Genomic DNA, 22678 nt, shown 5'->3' on the forward strand with positions numbered 1-22678 from the left:
CACCGCGTGTACAGGAATTCCTGACGGCTGACAGAGAGACGTTTCCCGGGAACAAACAAGCTCCGTTCCCTTGGAACTAAGCGCTTGTAGGTCAGACCGCTTAACACCCGCCCAGCCATTCGCCCAACTCAAACGATAGGAACTAAAAACTGATAACGTTACGATCACCTCATCTACCATCTGTTTTTTGTCTTCCAGAAAGCGTGATTTTATACAGCCAGCTTAGGTGGGCTGCTCCATATCACGACTAAGAGGCTACTTTTACACAAGACAGGTCTGTCAGCAACGCACGTTTGGACATCTACACAACAACGAACACTGCTGCAGGTTACTTCCAAATTTATTCTACTAAAAAGTACGTATCATTAGTGTTATCCACCACTCTTTGTTACGATATCTTACTGAAAATCGTTATGTCGTACGTATTTTGCTTTTGAAATTTGCCGACAGATATAATACAAGGATGAATGTCCAACAAAGGGCAGTTGTGGTGTGTGCGGGGTTATGCCTGCACTTCAACTCAGATTCGAAAGAGGAAGCTTCAACAAATCTTTCAAAGGGTCACACTTGAAACGGTGGCAATTTCACGGGTAACTATCCTCACATACAAACTGAATATTTTTTAGACAGCGGTCCCCTATGCAGGCACAGTTTAGTATCACAATTCAAGCCTCTGTAATCGTCCACAAGTATCAGAATAGAACATGGCCTCAGTAACAGCTTGATATATTCATAACTCCCTAACCTTTACATACATGTGTGGTTTACTCCACAAGTGGTTTGTGTAACGAGCGATGAACCTATCATTGTTCCTACTCCCACAGGCCGGACGTGGGACTTTGCCTACTCTGGGAACGAGCGTAGGGCTGTCTCCGTTTCCATACGCCAGGACCCAACGTTAATTCCAAAACATCTGCTCCGGGCTTTGTCTTCAGCTAGCGTTCTACTTTGACGACGGTTTGAGCTGGAATCGCCTCTGGAGAGCTCTGACTCTGAAGGTCAGGGAAGCAGATTTGCTCCGGTTGATGCTATCTCGTCTGCAAGTGTCTTCCACACATGTTTACGGTGTACCTTCACCCCTGGCTCCCCTCTGCTCGCGAGGATTAGTTTCGCTGGCCGACAACATCACAGCCACTTCTCTACACCCTCAAGGCCACGGTCGACACATGTCACGGTAAACTAATTGGACCTAGGGAAGAGACGCGCTGCTGTGAACTGGCAAAAGCCAATCGGTTGGGAGTGTTCCCATCTCCGCTGGACACGCGATCAAGTTCGGTCGGCAGGGTGCAAGTTTAGGAAAACCTTATCGGTAACAGTAGGCTTCAAGATTCCAACTGAGGAGAGGTTCTAGTGTCTTATATCCTTCTGGACAGAGGCCCTCGGTGCTACACACAGCTAACAACCAGCCGATTTCCAGGACCCATTGGTCGCCTGATGCCCTTGCTGTAGATACAAGACGTCACATTTCGTCTTGAGTTTACTGGACGCAGATCGAGCTCCGTGACAGAATCGTACTGTTCTGAGAGGAGGAGACGTGGCAGTTCAGGTGTCAGCTTCGGCGATTTCAGTCTTACAGGCTTTGACATTTTAACAGTTACTTTCAATCGCCCATCCAGTAAACCCTGACTAACAAAATCGAGGGTTTCTGTTGTACAATTGTCACGGAATCTAGATGAAGACAAGTCTATAATTCTATCGGCAAAGACGTTCCAGTGACTTCTGGAACTGCTCGGATTAGTGCCCTGTGACCAGACACCAATCAACTACAGTTTCTGTGCCAAAAATACACGTTAAACAAACAAAGAGACAAAATCAGATCAACCTTTGTATGATGATGAGGTAGTCGTGTACGCACGGTGACTCTAACCGCTACAGCATCTGGACTCATTGTTGACGGGACAAGTCAAGCGACGTGCCGAGTTTGTCGTGAAGTCAGACGAACGGAAGGACCGCGAAAATCGAGTTGTCTGGGCGATCCGTCATCAGGGCACGTTAGTGTGCAGCCACAGGAGTGGAAGCCCTCGGAATTTTGTGCAGCGTCCAATTGTCTTTTAGGGCCAGATTGGACCTACAGGGATTCTTGATGGAGTGCCATCCCAGCTAGAGATCAGGTGATCCTCTCGGATCCACGGATCAGACGACAAGAGAAGGTCTGGTTCCCTGACAGACCCGGCTTAGCGGACAAGGAAACCTGTACTGTACCCTACGGCTCCATAGGAAAGGTTGACAGCAGAGCGGTAAGTACCCTCATTCATCTCTCTGTCATGAGCTGTGGATGACTGTTTATTGAAAACGATATTGCTTCTGGGAAGATGTGTACGGAGGCTCTTGATGTGATGCATGATTTGTGTGCTACCGTTAGTAGGACTTGCTCACAAAATGCCCAGCGTTTGTTTTTGACTTGATTTATTCGTTGTCAAGAATGTTTTGATTTTGAGAGAGCATTCTAAAGTGGCTATACTTTATAGTTGTGATAAAAGTAGCTTTAGATGATGTTAAAAAACCCGAATATATCCTCCCCTCTTGTGTTGGGTGGGAGGTCGCGTGTTTTGGAAATGAGGGGAGACCGACCATGGCGGTTTTGAGTTTTACTTGTTGACAGATAGCACTGAGTGGCAAATAGAGAGGCGTATACGAGACATACACCCCACCATCGCTACTTAGCTCCCACATTCCTGTATACCATACGTATCCCTTTGTGCAGAAAGTCTCGAACTGTTTGGACAAGGTTAAGTAAAGTCAGGGAATACATTTCAGCGTTGTAGACAGTCCGCTTCTATCAGGCTGGGTGAAAAATGGAACACGTCTGGAGACTGAAGGCCATGTCCAATGCGAAATGTGTTTACTTCCCCCGGCGAGCCTGGCCGGAGAACAGGTCGTCTGGAGAAAGGAAAAGGCCAGGTCCCTTTTTTTTCGCAAAACTATACAGTCTTATTTTGTATAAACGGTGTTATAGCCAACTATGTGGTGTTGTTTTCAGGATTATTACAAGGGTGAGCAAAAATGTCGTCTGGCAGAACGCGTCTTTCAGCACAGGGTTAAAAGGTGGGCCGTGTCCGCTTGCCCAGTGTGCGCGCGTTTGTTTACAAATACTGGGCAAGCTCAAAGTTGCCTTTGATCTGTGTACGAAAAACATGTCGAATCGCCATTTTCTGAGCGACAGAGACGAGTTTGTCTTATCTGAGGACTCGTTTTGTGACTTTTATTTACTTCTGCTTATGTCAGTCTTTAGGTAGACCCATCCCTCCCACCCAAGACGCTCCCCGCCCATTTTCTTTAATGGCCGACAGGCCGACATTCCGACAACCTGCTCCGGCGGACGGACAAGGTGGGTCTCGTTTACCGCCTCCACCTCGGGGGCCTGCGCCATCCGTTCCGCTACACTCCTAATTGGCACCGCTTCTAATGGTTTCGTAAAATAATTGGCTTTTTATGTATATCAGAAAGAGGTGTGGCAGTGGCCTCGGGCCCTGACGTCGAAAAATTACCTCGACGATATAATGAGAAAGGTATGGTCAGTGAAGTATGTTCTTGTAGCAGGACTGTGGGCAGCAAGGGGTCATATCAGGGGTGAGTTTTGAATGCATAGAGTCTAACTGCAAAGCTTCGTGTATCTTCAAATATTGTAGTTTCAGACCAGGGTCCAAGAATATCTGTAGGATTAGAGTATGATGAGAATATTTGTGGTAATGTTAACTGTACCTTCTCCGCTTAACTGTACCGTTTCCTCTCCCTATACCATAGACGAAACATACATAGGGGAAACAAAGAGACGAGCGGGGAATGATAATTGGCTTCGCACAGGATCCCTAATCAAGAGGGTGCTAACAGATGTCTATAAGGGCATTGAACGTGGAAATATTACGACAAAAGTTTGAAATATTTCTAGATTTTCCAGCTAGCATTGTTGCCGTGCGTGTTAAGTTCAACCATCCCTGCCCTAGTATTCATTGCCCGGGGCATCTAACCTTGGTTATGATTTCCGGCAGTTTCTGTAGTACCTTGATCTGTACATAACAGACCACGCATTTTCAGCTCAAGGCCTCAAAAATTAATTTCAAGATAATCATAGGGAGGCTGTGTAGGGTTTTCTTCAAATCTCGCAATAGACCACCAGACTATGACGACATGGTTGCTGACTTAAGATCATATTGAGGCACTCCTTTCCAACTTATGTGTTGACGTCTGTCTTAGGCCATAATTTTGTGAATGTTGCGAAACCTTCGGATAGTATACATAGCACTGATGTCATGGTATTTAGCTTCAGTCAAGCAAAACCTTTGGAATTGAAAATATGGTCTTATCAGTGTCGAGATGTCCAACGTAATAAAACTTGCAGTTTGTCCCGGTAACCTTGGTATCGCACTTTTAAACAGAACATGTTGCAGGCTTCAACTTCAATTCAATCCAGTTTCTGCTCTGCGCAATACATTTTTGGTATAGGACAGGTAAAAAATTATCCCCAAAGACACTAGCATAGAGCACAGACGGGAAACAGCGACAGAAAGAAGTGATAACAGCATAATTTAATGTAGCAGTCAAGTAGAGGCTAAGTGATTACGAACACTTTAAGCTACATGTAGGAAATGCACGAAAGTGTCTTGGCAGATTTGTGTTTGTGTCTCAGCGTGTCTAAAGAAAGACATACGAGAAACAAAGACACCCAAGTTGGTGAGGGAGGCAGTTGTCAACTTGCTTTGAATTATGCCCATGTGTCCTAACGCCATATCCCTTGGCCTTCTTTACACTCATTACAAGGGACAATAATCGCATGATAAAATGTATCTAGCCAAAGGTATCTAATGTCTGACCACCCTAAGTTGATGCAGGTTTAAGGTTATATAAAAGAGTATTGTGAGGAAAAGCTTTTTAGAAAACAATATCTACAGAACGCTACCAGAGATATTCTACGGATTTGCTATATGTCATGTAGTTCGGCACCAATGACATCGGTACGTTTTATGAATGGATTTTCTGGTTCCTTTTTTCTTAATGGTCCACCTTTTCATCAGAAACACTTGAGTCGTCCCTTTCACACCCCTTTCAAACGGACACGTCCCCAGCTTGAATCTTGACGGGTGCTGTGTGCAGAAGCTTGCCTGTACAACACAACAGTGGGAAATTTACTACCGTGGAAGTAGCGGGACCTACTGGCCTCTGTCACGAAATTTACGACACCACCGGACCGTTTTACGACGCTGAAGGCACATCGCCAGCACCCCTAAGCAAAAATGTAACCTCTCATTTTCGGACGAAACGAAACGATTAGAAAGAAGACACCTTTTCAATTTGCGATGGAATCTTCAACAGGATCTTACCCTACCTTTTAGTACAGTGAAGTCGCTCCTTAGATAAATCTAATGATGGGTGCGTGGCAGTGTCATAGATGCTAAACTAATGGCCACTCTTGTCATTTAGTGTTGTCAGATTTGATGCATGCAACATGGAACATCTGTCTTTCAGTCACACTTGTGAAACGATAGGTATTACCATGTTATCGACAGCAGCAATAAATCTAAGATGGAATAGTAACAAATAAAGTTAACTCGCTCGAACACAGAATAGTGGCAGGTTTTCCTGGACTCCTCAACACGCGTGCTTTAAACTCTGGACATTTCATCATCCAGTACATACATGTGTTTTTATGCCCTCATGGTGAGGACTATAGCTACATACCAGACGTTCAAGATCCCTTTCATTTCCCACACTCCTTCACTCCGCACACTTAGTGAGCAGGGTCACTCCTCCTTAAGACATTTAAGTTAAAGGGGAGCCCATTGTGTAAGCTATAAAATCGCTAATCCACGAGTTAAGTCCCTTAAACACACACCGTAACCTCCAGTGACTGCGTGTGACAGTGGTGATGCCCAGGCTGGGAAATACCCGAGCGGGAAGTATAATTACCCTTGGCGGTGGCCGGGTCCGTCCTCCCGCGCCCTGGGCTCGCCGCCAACCACCTGAGGGGACATTCCTGCCCGTAAGCACCGTGATTGTTTCCACATCGTCAGCGATTCGCCGATTTGTCACTTGGCAGAAGTGTGTGTTCTTGATACGTCCAAGGTAGGACACATTCATTCAAGGGATGCACGGAGTTCTAGATATGTCGTTAGGATAGAAGCAGTGTGCAGGCCGACTAGTACTAATATGTAAACTATAGATAACATACAGGGAGGAGAGTGGAGTTTTGCACGTACGCAGAATTCTTCAACAGGTAAGTTATAACGGTTCTTGCCTCTCCATTTTAAAGAATATCATTGTAAATTGATGTATATCAATGGTTCACATTTGACTAAGATATTGAAATTGATATAGTGAATACTCATGGTTTGAGACTTTCTGACATCTATATGGAAAGGGCACAGTAACATTGCAGTTATACAATGTAAGCACACTATGCATGAATGAAATACTTACAACCAAATGGACCTCTCCTAGAATTAGAATAAAATGAGAAAAAAATAACTCAATTTCTTTGTTTAGAAAGTGTCTGTTCCATCTACTTGAAAAGAAACATCGGTCTAAACCGTTTACTGTCCGCTGGGTATATATGTTGTGTTTCTGTACTGCAGTTCAACCCAGGATGTTGTTTGTCTGTCCTCTCAGTGCGCTTTGTCGTCTATTAAGGAGTGTGGAACAAATTGCAGGTAGCGCGTGTGGTTGACCTGTGTCTTTGACCTTGCGTTCACCTTTGACCCGCCTCCTCACCACATCTGGGCTATCTCGTGAACAGCGTATCTCATAATGAGGCATTGTCTACCTATTACCTTTTTATATCAGTAGATGCAGGTAGATTCGATGAGAATTCAAGTATTTCAGCGACTATTAGAGACAGGGTTTACATCGTACACAATCGATTATTATCAGGGGTAATCCCGATGGGGATTACTACTTTTATATAACCATTAACTTGCTCACCCTCGCTGCTGGTAAGAAAAGTTTTCCTGGTGTTGCTTGAGTGGCCACTAGTCTGTCGTCAGAGCGGCTGTCCCACCGACCGCAGATACACACGATAGGTTTATGGATAAAGACATGATGTCGAAGGTCATATTTCTTTGTCACTTTTCTGTGGGGACTCAATAAGCTGTCCTGAAAGTGAGCTGTTGAAATAAATCTTATCGTGGTTATTCCGTTCTGACAATGACATGTTTCTGTGCCTGTATGCTTTGGTGGTGTTTTCAGTCTCCAGTTTTCATAAGTTGATGTCACACAGATTCCGTTGAAAACCGGTGCTACTTCACTGCCACTTGCAGTGATCATGATTATTGCATTTTCTAGGGTTCTTCTGACAATCTCCTCATTGACTAAACTTCACCAGATACGCGGAAAACGTTGCTTCCTGCCGACCTACATATGAGAAAGAGATTAAGAAAAGTGTAAGCTGCTACAACTCATCTAATGCAACACTTACTCTCTTGTGTACGGATAGATCATATTGTAATGGCGCTTAATGCTACGACTCAGGTTTGAGTGACTACAAAAACCTGACCAAGGCTACAGATGATCAGAACCAGCTTCAGAAGTAAGACAGAGAATCGCCCTAAATCAACTAATCTTCCAAAATCTGTACGACCTGGAATAATCTTTATATCCTCAACAGACTGATATCAAAGGCTTGTGCTAATGTAGAAAGGACGTTCTGCGTCTTAAGTGGAGTTTGGTGTTTGTTTGAAAGAGGAGAAGACGAGGGCTATTAGACACTGTTAAGCTGAGGAGACGAAGAGCAGAGGTGCCACCCGGGACGTTGGGAGGGGTCACCAGACGTTGTTGTGCATACCCTGTCTTCTGATGTTTATTACTGGTGGAGAGGGACAAGGACGGGGCACTCATTACGGTCGCACCACACGTCAACTCAGCCAAGTGGAGCCATGTCCGCGGTTTCCCGTAAACAAATCACTCCAGGAAGGGACGCGTGTTCAACCCCTTCACTAGGGCGAACCTGTACAAGAAAACCTATTCAACTACAACATCTCAGATCTGTCAATATGGACATACATAGACAGAAAGGTAGACTTCGCTTGAACCTCTGCCTTACTTGCTATATCATACTACATCAATCCGCTTGTCCTAAAGTTGTTTATGAAGTCAAGCTATAGCTAACGGTTCATCATATCAAGACAATATACGTACTTGAAGATTTATCACGTAGCACAGTACATTGTCGCAAATAATCCATAACTTTCAGTCGAATTGGACATTCCAATTTGGGATCTGCAGTACATATCTACCTAAATCCTGGTTGAATCGGCAGGAATGTGTAGAAAAGTTAGGATGTCCTACTATGAGGTGGGTTAATGTTACTTTATGACTCCGGGGACTTTTGTGACGAAATTAGGGTCAACATCAGGGAAGCTCAAGCCTAATGATCCGTTAACGTTGGAAAATGGCGCTGTGTGGTTAGAGTCAGGTCAGGAGAGAGCGTGCACGTGGGGCGTCACAGGCTTACAATGTAAAATGACTCATCAAAGACCCTAAAACTGTCGAACGACTGATCTTAAGACCACAAGTGTAAAACAGGTTTGTCTACTATCTCATAGAAACAGCAAATCAATGACACATTTGCAGTTATGATAACTGAGGGCAACAAAAAGAATGTACCAAGCGCGTAGCTGCCAATATCAAAGTTCTGTTTTCCACCGTAAGCCAATGGCGGTATCAGCACAAAACGTACATCAAGATGCTTACAGGTTGCTTCTATTCTAACTTGAACCTCTGTAAAGGACAGATAATGTTTCATGTCGTATCGTGTACGCTTACCAAAATGAAGGGGGATGGTGGCACTTTCTGCCTCAAGTTACATCCCTGCAGCCCATGTTCGACCCATCGACGGCTCTAAGAAGGGAAGAGCACAGAAATGTCAACAGGTTTTCGGTGAGGAAACGTCAGGCGATCGTCCGGCCACTGCCGGTGTTCTGGCCGGCTTGCCAAGACACAACAAACTTGGCCGTGCATCTGTCCCGCATTCCGGCATAAGATCGGTTACTGCTCCATTCTGAAGTTGCCTTTGTTCTGAAGGATAAAGGTTGATATACCTGTTCATTAAATGATGCAGGTAAGATCCTCTTCTTTATTCTTAATTTCTGGAGCTCAAGTCTGAGAGCCGTGATGACTGGTCATTGACGACGATATCGAACAAGTCTTGTGGTCTTGGGGCGAACAGCAATCAAAATAGGTGCAGTCAGCTGAGTTTGTATATGCATATCGTTGGATGACGCCATTATTAACCATTGCCATGCGTATCTTACATCTTTGGAACAGGGCCTGTTGTGGCTGTTTGTCATATCATTTTCCACGTGTCTGTGATATGTGTTTGCCGTAATCTATCCGATCCATGCAAAGATAACACAGATAAGAGAGGCGCTTATCCAGACGCTAAATGACGGTAATGATTTGCTTATGTCGTCTGTTGGTGTATGTCTCCATACCTGTTACCTCTAGGACATCTCTAAGTGAATCTAGACAGAAAATAATCCGTAACCAAGTACGATAAGGCTTCGGCACGGGGCCTTCCTCCTGCCGTCTGTGCTCAACTCTTGACCCCTCCCATCGTAACGAGGATGAGGGTATGAGGAGGCGTGAATGTGGTTGAACACATCTGTGGCCTTATTAAGGACTTTGAGTGGAAATCAAGCCTTTTGGTAGTACCTCGGTGGCGAGAGTTGAGTCTACATGTCTCTGCTGTAGATACCTGGACTTCTCTTGGAATTTTCCGGATGTTGACCCAGTCTTCAAGTTCAACAAATATCGACATTGTGGCGCTCACAGAGTGGGCCAGCTAACGAACCCGTCGACAGATAGAACACTAAATAAATCAAGATGTAAGAGATATTGTCGGGTCTCTTTTATCTCTTTCGTCATGTTTTAGACTACAAACACGTGCACTTGCACCCAGGTACGTCCTACTTGTCTTTCAGCAGCTCAGAAAATACGAATCTGATACGAGTCGAACGACGGTTATTGAAACACATAAGCTTATGATACAAGAAGTAATATGATAATGCAAGAGAACATTGGCTGATAAACCGTTAGTTTCAAGACTAATCCACTGAACTGATCGAAAACTAAAGTGAAATTTATGAAATTTGTCCAGATTAAGAATCTTTGGTTTGGAAATTGGCAAAACTTGTGTGCCCTGCCTTGAGTAGAGTGTTCGTCTTGTATTCGGTAGATTGTGAGTTCCATCCCACGCGGCCTAGTCATACCAAAGACTTTAAAAATGGTACATACCGTTTTCTCTGCATAGCACTCAGCATTTGGGAAAGAGTGTAGGAGTTGTACGCACACCACTCCCAGCGGACTACCCCCTGCCGTAGTGACTTGCACAAAGTTGTGTGGCCCAATGGCTTCGAATCGGAGATAGGCGCGGCCAAATGCACCATCCAAGTGTGGTGCGGTGAGGACTTTGTCTTTAACTTAAGTTGTATATATCTTTTATCATTTGTTCTTTGTCAATGACCAACTGTGAAGATTTGTTAAAGACGTCCAACTCCAAGATTCCAAACCCCGTGTGGCGGACGTTTTCACCCCGGCGTACTTCATCACCTAGTTTGTTGCTGACATTAAAGTGAGATTTATATTTTCTAGTATCATTTGAAGTAAAAGGAATCTGCCTTCCTTTGCTCGTTGTCCACTAGGGATGGACGCAGTAGAAAGTGGATCAAAATTCCGAGCGGGGTTGCTGAGTTATGTAACCCAGGAACTTTCTGAGTGATGGCCTGCTAAACGAGGGGGTTTTATCGTGAGAAACGGGGGTGGAGAAGGATCGATGAAAGGTAGATAGAGGGTAGAGATGATGAAAGAATTTAGCCATTTTCTTTCCCATGCTGGTTAAGATATGAATACACGGGTTCTCGGGTTGGAATTTAATGATAATTGGTATTTGAAATATAGGACGTGTCGGCCCTAGACGTGCCAATTCATTGATAATGCTTATGCTTATATGCTTACAAAGTAATCCTAGAACATCACCTTGCTGAATCCTTTTCACATTACGCCAATTAAGACATATGTACGCACTGCAAACCCAATGCTGTAGTTTCTTTTTAGGATGTAGTCTGACGGACCCCATGGTGGTATCAAGTGATCTCCAGAAATGTGCACACTTCACTTTTGACTGATCCGTAGGGTAACGTCATGCGCGTATGCCGAAAGTACGAACCAAGCAAGACGAGCCCTAGCCTTTCAGGTTCTGACCAAGGAGGCCGTAGTCTCTACAACCTCCTTGCTCTGACCAACCTTGTTCCTGTCAAGTGTAACGATATGCCTCAGCGCTGACAACATTGTCATCATCTACGTTCAGAAAATCAATCAGCGTCCATGATAATGATTGGCTTGCGGCAGGTTGGGGAGGTGATCCTGTCTGACCCGGGGAAGGTTTGGGATCCCACTAGGTAATCACTGGCTTTCTCTTATGACTGGCAACTTAGCTCAGTGAAGTATTGTTGTGACGATTCTTTATGCATTGTCGCCTTTACGTTGTCTGCATAATCGCGAGTATAACTCGTTCAGCGTACTGTAAAGGGTAGACTCTTCTTAGAGTTTGTGTTATAATTCTTCTGTAATAGTTCATCTAACTGTTACCGTCGACCAACTCTGAACAAACAAGGTGCATCGTCCTGCGAGAGGGTGAGCTTAAAATTCCTCCACATCTTGGCGCGATCCTGCCTTAAGGCGCGCCGCTCGGACTCACGGTACAAACCAGGCAGCTTCTCTTCCACCAGGGCAATTACTGTCATGGTAGGTTTCATCTTTGTCTTTGACATTGACCTCGTGTTGTCAGGTCGTGACCCCGGGCTGAAAGCGTCGTCTGCTTCCAATCAGATTCCAGAACAATGTAAGATGTAAGTTTCCTTTGATAGATTTGGATTATGTTTATTTCTTCAGGTAACGACCCTTATGTATTTGTATGTATATGGACTCATCTATGGTAACCCATATCCCATCTAGGTGGAAATTTGATTGCCATAAAGCTTGACATCAAGATCAAAGATAATACAAGCCATTGGGCTTTTTGTGCAGTGGATATTTGTAATTGTGCCGTACATATGCGTATTACTTCTGTGCTATAACTGACTCGGATGGGCATTGCTTACAGGTTTGCTCCTTGTATAAGATAAGACGCAGCGTAGAGAAGGTGAAAAAAACTAAACAAAACCCCCATGCATAACCTTGTCCTTTAGAGTTCACGAAGTTCCTTGGCCGGCAGTTCCCGACACTTTCGACCTGGGTTTATTTTTCCTGCCCGAACCTAGACTGTTGGCAATAACTGTGCTATAAGGTAGAGTGGCATGAGTGGACTACGCTGCGACTGGAAACGTCCAAGAGCTAAGACCCTTACTGAAGTCTGTGCCCAGCCCTGGTTCTTGTACGTAAAGCTCCAACAGACGGTAAGTCTGTCCATGGTTGTATCAACTATTGGCCTTTTGTGATACTCGGTGTTTACATAATGATAGATATGCACCGAGATAAGCGGTACATCATATTGTTGAATACAATGACGAAACACGTTCACTGGTAACGCTTCTTGCAAATGTGCACAGATATAATGCGTCTGGACTACGAGGACCGATGAAGCGTTAGCTACAAGAAGTTAGGTTCAACAAGTTGTGCCTTCTGGGACTTCGTGTGAATCTTCCGGAAGTTCCAGCATTGGACTTTTCTTTCACTGTGGGATATAAATAGAGAGAGATCTTTATTGACACAACAAAAGCACAGCGACTTTCGTAAGGTCTACTACATACATACATACAAACGAATAAGTGCATACAAATGAGTTTGATTACATACAATCATATGGGATAGGGCAACATATCGAAATATCGCATGTGATATACTTATACATTGCTTGTTCTAATGTCCAAACATTCTTTGATGAATATACCTATCTGTACACAGTAAGGATTATCACCTCCTAGTATGTAATTGAATCTATCGACAGAACGGAGCGCATTGAATTCATTTGAACAACCGGATATAAAGGTGAATAGCTTTGAGCGTTTATCCTTATATCTTGAACAATTCATGATAAAGTAGATGGGTTTGTTGTTGTTTTATTTCTTGATGTGACCCGAGACAATGCGGTTGGTCACAATATAATGCTCCTCAGTGCGTGCGGTTAGCAGATTGCCGGGCAGTCTGGGCCGCTACGCGCTCATCCGTGGCGATGTTTTCACTTCACTCTAAGTGTTTTTGAAGGTGGAAGCCTCCGGGCATTCCTTGAGAGTCTGAAATCTTAACACACTTAAGATTGACCTTGACAAAGGAGCCTGTGTCTAATATGGGAACGCGTTGTCAGAATCACGTTCTTGTGCATTGTCACTTGAGTGGCGTATTTCTATACAATATAAACTCCAGTATATACTGGTCGGTTTGTAGGCCGTTTTGACCTCGGATATAAAATGGATAAATATGTGAAGTTAGCTTGATACTTAACAAATTACATAGACTGATTATGGTAGTTTTACTTGATAGCCTTCTTTTGATGATTTGATTTAATGAGTGCTAAGGGTTTGATTTCCTTAACTGCGTGCTGTCCTGGTTTAGGTACTCCCCAAGCAGAGGAGGGGTTCCGGCTGGTTTTTGACGTGTTTTAGGCGTTTTTGCCGGGCTTTCTACTTTGTCATTTTTTGTCTCTTCAAACCCCACTTCTTCTTCTTCTTCTTCACCAATTGAAACGGCAAATTTCATTGGTAAGGATAGCAGGGGAAACACGCACTACTGATAAACAACCCAGAAATGTGCCATTGTCGAATATAGGCGAAATATTGTTCATTATTAGCCCAAATAGCAGCCTTCTTCGGCTGCAGATCACACTGTAGGACGTTCCTGGCTACGTAAGAGTGTTGGAACCTTAACACAGCTGGGATCCAGACTAATCATTTGATATTTTAGTGTTATTGTTATCATGACCACCATTTGGACAGAAGGTAATAATCAGCTGACGAAACGCTGCAGACACGGTGGTCTGGTCTGCCTAGTTTGTTATATACATTTGCCAGAGGAACCCTGTAGTTCTAAACCAACTTAATTATAGGGGAAATTAGAAAGGGGAGTCTTCTTTCTGCTGTGTTCTCTCCGTAATTAGACAGGATTGAACTTGGCCTGGTGGGAAACAGTAGGGGGACCAGAGATGAACCGATCTCTCGTGACGAACTAGAGCCAAATTGACATTGACAGTGACCTCAAAGTCGGATCACGATCTGATAAAGACCTCAGATTAACTTCTCACGGACAATGTTGCCTGTTGAATGTTTCGTTTAGGTTTTTGGTATTTTGGTACATTTTGTGACGTTCGCGTCTTCCATGGTTAACATCAGAAAAGTTACAAAAGTATTGATGTATATAGGATTAGTGGACTCTTCGTGTGGGCGCTACCGGTTACGACCTTTACAAAGTGGTTATTATCATAGGCACTTCAAAGAAATATAATTGGAACCAGCATGTGTGTTCAATGCTTACGTATAGATCAGGATTTCTCTATGCTATGATGCTATTCAAATTGATGCTATTCAAATTAACTGGTACATTTAACCCGCTTATTGTTTTGGGTGAGTGCTGCCTTATCTGAGGGTGGAAGGAATGGATTGGTTTGAATTTGGTCTCTGATACATTTTGTATATTGGCGCTTTTTGCTTATATGAAGTGCCCTTTATTCGGTAAAAAGTACGTTGTGCTCATGATGATGCATCTGGATAGTGCCTAATGTGGTTACTTTTGATTCATTCTGGTACTTCCCCCAAAACTGTCCAGTTCTTCTATTTCTATCTACTTTAATATCATTGAATGAGCTACCCCGCGACATCTGAGGTGTTTCTGTGACCACCGTCTCAGGCGGTGTTCCATTTCCATCGAATTCAGCCTTAATCTGCCTAACGCAAAGCATGCACCAACCCACTTAAAGTCCTAAATACACCAACCTTGAAGTACACTTTTCTCTCCCAGTGGTCTGAAACAAAATAAAGATGTTTTCTTATCCGCTTTTGGTTCTAATTATGCCAATCTTTCCCCCGTATTACCACATCTAAGACGGTGTTTCTTAACAGCAGGCATTCCCCTGTCGTGACCAGAGAAACCTTCTTTTTCCACGTGTTCGGCCTTTTGATCATGACCTTGTAAATATCGGGTCGTAGTTGCCTCCTTCCGCTACCGAATTAATTAGTTGTTCTGCACTTGACCCGACGACCGCGCAGGTAGGGGTTCCCTACAGGGGCGGCTGAAGGTGTTAAAGTCGAGTATTTGCTGACTTGAAAAACATCACAAAGTCCAAGAACACTTTGAAGAGAATGTTTGGTCCTTCGTACCCTCGACGTTAATAATCATTCAAATCTGTTACAAGCGACAACCTTTGGCCGTACTATTGAAGAAAGGGAAGTGAAAGTAGTACCAGACGGCTGATTTATTGTACTGGCAGAGTAGCATTTGCAAGAGTAGCGTTTGTAAATGCATGCACACATTTAAATCTCCGTAAAACTCCACTGCCCTTTAGAAAAATTGAGTTTCTAGTAAATAAAATCTATCGGTCTGGGGATATGCATATATTTATGATATAAAGATATTCAAGGTGTCGTAAATATTTCACCATTGGCAATGCAAACATCTATACAAAACCCATATCTTCACAATCTTATTTATTGTTTATTTCGGGCTCGACGGCCCATATTGACAGACAGACACATACACATCAACAATACATCTAAAATAAGTATCTTTGATGTGCTTCTCTTCTAGCATCTTCCTCTTTTATCAAATATCGTTTTCGTCCACTATACTCAAACTTTTGCATCTGATATGTTACTGTTAGGGGTTGCCTGGTCATTCCATGATGTGACTTGAGTGTCCGAGTGTGTGTAAGACACTGATGATATCGTCCATCTCCCTTCCCAACCGCCTTCCACACACCTTTGCTTTTTATTTATTCATAGTTTTACCCCCAAAGAGCTACCTGACCCGGCTTGAGCTGAGCAGCAACTCGCTACGTCCGTCTGAGGTCACCCCAGGTCCTTCCAAGTTTGTTGACGAAACAAAAAGTAGCAACAGGATCTCGCCGCCCCCCTCCCCACCCCTGGGATGTCGGTAGGTGGTCCTGTGCCGCTGAGTTGAGCCGCCAGGAGCCTGGATGGCGGCGCCCATAACATTGTGCTCCTTGTTCTCACTAATGACCGCTAATTGTCGTTGCTTTCACAAGTCGACTTAAAAGCTTGGAAACAGGCACCTAAGTTTCCAGGCGCCAACATCTCGTGTAATTACTTGTTTCCAATGTTTGGACTACAGGAGTGCTCCTTGGCTCTGGGGAGCAACTTGACTTAGATTGTTTTGTCACTATGCGTCTATGGACACTTCGGTCGCTTGCCACCGGCTTTTGAAGTGTCCTACTTCATCCTGGAAGTACTTAACAGTTTACGTTTTATTTGGCCGAATACCTGAGGGTTGTACTTTCCGCAAGATGGCGCTGTTGGCGTTGTAGCATACACGTCTGTCCGTCATGCGAGCACAAACCAAGGCACAAACATAACGGACTGGTTCTCAAAACCAACCGTTTTCCTAACGGATGACAAAGAAAACAAACCACGTCTCGTTTGTTTGAAGCACCCAAGGATGAAGCCATTACAGGGCAGTGCAGGGGTTTAAAATGTGTCTAATATGGCCTTACTTTTTGACAACAGTGACGGTTTGAGGTCAACATCATGCCATCTTTGCGTCCAATTTATTTCTAAGTTTCTGATGAAACTGACTGGGATTAGACCTTCATCTCTTATATACCAATGAAAACATATTTTTGCACAAGCAGTATCAGTCCCCTGTAGAGCCGACCACAGATTATATTTAGGCTTCCAATATCTGCAGACTTAGCTAGCTTGCCATGTTGGTTTGCTCTAGCCCCAAGGCCGTGACAAACACGACAACTTCGCTACAGCGCTCGGGGCAGTTCCTGCTGACTGCCAAAGGTGATGGACACTGCCCAACATTCACCCAGCCGCCAAACAAGGTCCTTTCTATCAAATCACCAAACATTCAGAGAGCGAAAACGAAACCTAAGATCCCAGTTCTCACAACGAATGGTAATAACATAAACCAACTGAATTTTTCTTCTGCGCATTCTATGCGTTTAAACGGTGAAGACTCCACTCTATATCCCTAAACAGCAGGTGCACACTACGCTCGTTCCCAAGGTTCACGTTCCCAGGAATGACGACCTTGCCGCCCGCCCACTTTTCATCACATCCTGCCACGCTCGTCTGTAGTACAAGGGGGTGAAGGTTCGCTCTGATATGCTGAGGCCACGGCCTTGGAAACATCGCGCCAGCTGTACAACAAACATGTCTTATCAGTTATATTAAAGACTGTCGGTACCTGGAAGGTTCAAAAGGGAGGGTATAAGAAGGACATTCAGCAGTTCTTTCCTGTTCTTCTGGAAGCTGTTACCGAGTAAAAAAACTTCCTTCCCACATAAACCACGTCTTAACTGCTGCATCTGTCTGGTTGGTGTTCGTGGAAGAAGGTAGTTTCATTTCTTTCCTTTCGCAAATTCCTTTCGTTTGTGGCACAATTTGTTGGTGATTGCTGCATTTCTATACGGCAAAGAACCTGGTATAAAACTTTTCCACTCTTAAGTTTTCAAACTGGAGTTATAGAGCTTTGATACGCCTCTGCAACTTTTCAATAATAACGTCTGGATAGTGATGGATTGTAATCGTATTGCATTGCATTGTATTACTTTGCATTTCATCACACTGCTATTCGCGCTTTTGAGTGCATTTTGTAAAACTAAGTACACATGTAATCTCCTCGTATAATTTTCATGTACTGTGCTGTCTTGTCTGAATCAGAACCATGTATGTCCGCTGTCCGATTGGCTACCTAGAACTTCGAGTGATCTCAGCATGACATAATCGATCAGGTGCGGCCTGTGGACATGGCGCTCCGCACCACAAGACATTCACAGACTTCGCTTGCGTAATGCGTTGGGTTTTTTTTCTCTCACCGATCAACTTCTGATTGTTTGTGTCATGTTCGTGTGGAGCTTGAAGACCGTCCTTACAACTGCTTTGGCACCCATAAAGATGTGATAAACGGAATGTTTCCTACCTTGAAACTACATATGCCAGCAAATTTCACAAGAGCTTCACATTCTTAATTCAAGAAATGGATGTTGTAAACGATGTGGTGGAACAATTGCGCAACCAACCCAATAACACCCGAGATTCTCTTCGAGATTCTTTCTTTGAAAGGCTCGATAAACCTGAGGCTGAGCGTTCTTCCTGCAATACCAATGCCTCCCGCTTGGCGGTCTAACTCCTTTTGTGCAACCCGCCACAACCAGTATTGTATATCTTCTTTGAACTCGTGTTAGCCTTTCTGCAGCGCGGATAAGAAACATAGTCGTCTTTTACCATTATGTAATGTGTGTTGTAGAGTGTCTATGCATCTTTAATCCAAGGTTTTGGAAACCCCCATACTCTGTTTCCCCTATTAAGTCGCTTGAAAGGCGGAAATCCCTGAGACCGACCAAGGCGACTACTATATATAAATCTTACATAACGACTTGGTTTGGGTTGACCTTTCGGGGAGAATTTTCAGCGTACATTCGCTGAGCGGTTGTGGATAATTGGTTCAGTCATCTCTACTGAACGAATAATGCCGTGACCAGGGCCATGCTGCTTCACTGAGCTTCTCATAAATAGATCAGCTCATTTGAAAGGTTCTATCATAGAGATTGAGAACAATAGTTTCGTTCGTTAATTTTTTTTGAAGTTTTATACTGCCGGGTCTTTTTTTCTGCTAATCATGCCTACTGTTTCAATGGAGGCTACAGTCGATATAGCAATGGAAGTTGTTGTTTTCCTTCAGACAATGTGTATCCACAATCTTACATCACTTCTTTGTTTATACAATATAACATAACAAATCAACATAAAATGATATGCACTAACTTGATAGTTTTGAAAAATAGAATTTCTCAGTCCTGATTCATAACACCTATTTTAGGACACTTTGAAAGTTTTTCAAAGGGATCTATATTTACCCAGCTAAGGTTGCATTATATAATGTTCCATAAATAGCACAGGCCAGGATTTGCACATATCATACAGAAATAGCTTCGGTGGAAGAATGTTTGTACTTGTTATGCACTGGTCTTTCGAATTCAGTATTTAACGTTTGAAAGTGGGAAATCTTAACTACTCCTCATTTAATGCGTATACCATTGGATCAAGTCGTGACTTATCATGACAAGATGTATAAATAACGTTTTTAAAAAGAGGTTTGCTAAAACCTTTCAAAGGATTAGGATGAACACTCCGTTCATATGTACATTCAACAGCAGAGGGGCCAGTAGCTCTGTATGTATGTGTGATACATATCTCTATCGTTCTAACCTGCGGCTGTTGGGATCGACTGGAGGGCAGTATCGACCGATTGTTCAAACGGCTGAGCAACTTCGGGTCGCTGTTTCTAGTCCTGTTACATGATAGAACATAACCTTCCCGCCTAAATACCAACAGGTATACGATTAAGCTAAGAGATTTTTGGTTGGCGACTAACACTATATCGGACATTCAAAGGAGAAATGACCACCAGGATAGCCGTACAATCGTTATAATGCAAGACAGCCACTTCCGCCAGGGGCGCTATGTTACGTTTAGTGATAGGTCTCTATGTCGTCACATCTATTCTGTGTAAGTTGTAGTTTCTGCCTTCGTTCTTGTTTATCGTAGCTAATGCAAAGGAAATTAGCGTTTGCTAAGGTTAGACCTTTCTCTTCAAGTACTTCCCAGGTTGATCTGTATTCTCGTGCCATACGCAGATGGGCCTAAAGTTAATCTGGGAACAGGAAAATTGAGCAGATCCCATCTATAGATATGATCGGAAAATGTCGATCCAGACCACATTGTTTGAATGCCGGTCAGGTTTCTCTGCACTTTTTACTATGCTGTTCTCTGCCCGGTATCGATTGGAACTGCCTGCCGAATTGCTGAGGATCATTCCGTCTTAGCGCCAAATTAGGCCCATCGTTATCCTGGTCACGACTGGACGCGCAAATTAGTCCGCCCGTAAGCCTGACCACGCCTCGCTGCGCAAATTACTCCGCCTGTAAGCCCGGACAAGTGAGGCCGACCTTGATCGATACCCCCCCCCCCCCCGCTGCATTTCAGAGACGTATGAAGCAATCAGTATTGGCAGCAGACCTTTTCAGTCCTTGTTTGCCAGAGACGCGATGTTCTGTGCATTGTAGGCTGTACAACATTTCCCAGCTGGTGTTTTGGCTGAAGAATACACCTGTCACGTCTTGGAAGCCTAAGCATGCTACCAGTTATATAATTCACGAATTGGCAAGGAAACCTTCAGATGTTCCCTTTTCCTGTCAGCTAGAAAGACATCCAGAAATCTACAACGGGGAAATCAGACGTTGTGGGTATGTGAGTGAGTGAGTGAGTGAGTGAGTGAGTGAGTGAGTGAGTGAGTGAGTGAGTGAGTGAGTGAGTGAGTGAGTGAGTGAGTGAGTGAGTGAGTGAGTGGGTGAGTGAGTGGGTGAGTGAGTGCACTTACATTATACATTAAAAAAACTCCTTGTTGCGTATGCTCACAACACAAATTTTCCATTATCAAATCATACACTTCCTGTTGTCCTGAAGAAGTCAACTTGAATATTTCAATACTTTTGGAACTACCAGTAACTACTAGTAATCGTCATTTTTGTCTCTTTGGATATACCCGCCATAGTGTTGTCCTAACCATCGGAGAGAGAAAGGGTTCCATGTTTATTTCGTTCTGTCGTTCCTTTTCCTTTCTATCTTCCCCCTGCTTTTAATTTCTTTCTATCCGTTTTCAAACGATGACGTTTTGCGGACTCCCGTGGCACTGACCGCCTGTAGTTTAACCTCTTACTGTCACGATCACGTTCTCGTGACGACCCATTTGCCGCCGTGGCGCTAAATTAGTCCGCCTGGAGACATCTCACGGTCGGGCGCGCGGATCGATACACCGCGGGATTCTCACCGCTTGGGCCCGGCGTCGATTCATTGATCATTGCAAGAAGGTTTGATCAGACAAGAAAGTCGTCTCCTCCGAAAATAGTCTTATCGGAGAAAATGTTAAACCACCGAAATGATATTCTGTATACTCTTATGTTGTAGAACGGAACGTAATATAAAACCTTTCGAGGTTTTAATATTATGATATAAATCATAGATACCGACATTTTTCGTCCGACCACCTCCTTGGTCCGACTGAGTTTGTTGGTATTCCATCTGGATATGCCAGTAAACTATAAAAATATCATATCTATACATATCTATACAATACGAGGAGAAAGTAAGCCAAAGCATTATTCTAACGAATATGTTTAGGCTCTCATACTCCAGCTAAATTTATATATGAGGTAAGATAAGTATAAGCTCGGATGCAACATGTGTTTAATCTAGTCGGCATCTCGGCAGATGATATAATATGTGGACAATGAACAAGGGAACAAAAACCTTGTGACCGTCTACCATCAGTAAGTCACAGAGTGAAACGGACACAGTGCAGTGTTGAAGTGAAGGGCTATATTCTAGACGGGAGGCTGTTTTGCATTTGAATATTTATCTTGGGTCGCATTTTTGTCACATATCTGGGTGAAACCTGATCTATGGAGCGCTGACCGTCTGTAAACACACGTCAGGCCGGCTGCCGGGCCCTGAGACCCCGCCAACCACAGTAAAACGGAAAATAGTCGCGCAGCTTCAGCGTTAAAACATCAGGACTCAATCAATAAACTGTGTTGCAAATAGACATGGCCTTAAGGTAGACTAGAAGTCGGGTAAAAGAGATTTTATTCCGAATTAAGCGCACAGCCAGGGGCACGAAGAGCATCATTATGCATGCTGGGCATTATTGCTAACTGGTAACGTACAAGCTTTATTTTTAAAAAATCGCCAATATTTCATTACATGTGCAGTCTGTAGTGAAAATTGAAATCTACAGCCCACTTAAATATCTTTACTGATTGTATGTTTTGCTTCTTTTCTTGTTCAGAAAAGAACGAAGCAGTAAGTTACAAAACGAGCGGGAACTCCTGAGCGATGGGTGATTTCCCCCTCCGACTTCTGCCCTACAGGACCGACTGGGATCCTGATACTCTATCTCGGTGCTGACTTGGACAGCTTCTCGTGTTTGTTTTTGCTTCTTTCTCACAGGCAACCCAACTCTCACGAGCTCCGCTCAGAATGGCAGCGGTCGTAGCTCAGTTGTAGTTACGGTAAACACAGCGCACTGCGCGCGGGAACAGGCTCGTATTTCAAGGCGGTCTCAAGGTCCACGTCTTGTTGTATCGTCTCTTATTTTTAGCAGACGCGTAGGGATTCCATTAAAGACAGGGGGAATACGATCTAGCACTGTCCTTGTTTGTAGTGTACCGTGGTGTGCTTCAATACATTTGAGTGCGTGAAGTGCGTTATATAACTACAGCTTCACAAGTCTAATACTAGTAGCTAGTTCGATGGCAATGGCATTTCTTTCCAATGAATGATCAGTGTATGTATGATGAAGGCAGTTTATTATATTATTAAATTATTTTCCCAATAGAATTCTTTGAAAATAGTATTAAGTCTTTTATTTTCCATCCAGTTTCATGAGCCCTTGACAAGTTTCAGGTATGTTTACCGTTGTTGAAGAATAGTTTTACTCTAACAAATCTAATTCCTAC

The 22678-nt window shown here is 43.7% G+C and overlaps 1 protein-coding gene across 1 annotated transcript in view; it reads left to right on the forward strand.

Moving 5' to 3' along the window:
* The first annotated feature begins 855 nt into the window (after nucleotides 1–855).
* The window catches only part of LOC136435193 (protein Wnt-5b-like), an 80231-nt gene continuing 58408 nt past the window's right edge, over nucleotides 856–22678 (forward strand). Inside the window, exon 1 of the mRNA XM_066428461.1 lies at nucleotides 856–2237. The gene's annotated coding sequence lies outside the window, so the exon portion shown is untranslated. The remainder of the gene's footprint in view (nucleotides 2238–22678) is intronic.

The sequence above is a fragment of the Branchiostoma lanceolatum genome, chromosome 5 (assembly GCF_035083965.1).
Source record: "Branchiostoma lanceolatum isolate klBraLanc5 chromosome 5, klBraLanc5.hap2, whole genome shotgun sequence".
Classification (NCBI taxonomy): domain Eukaryota; kingdom Metazoa; phylum Chordata; class Leptocardii; order Amphioxiformes; family Branchiostomatidae; genus Branchiostoma; species Branchiostoma lanceolatum.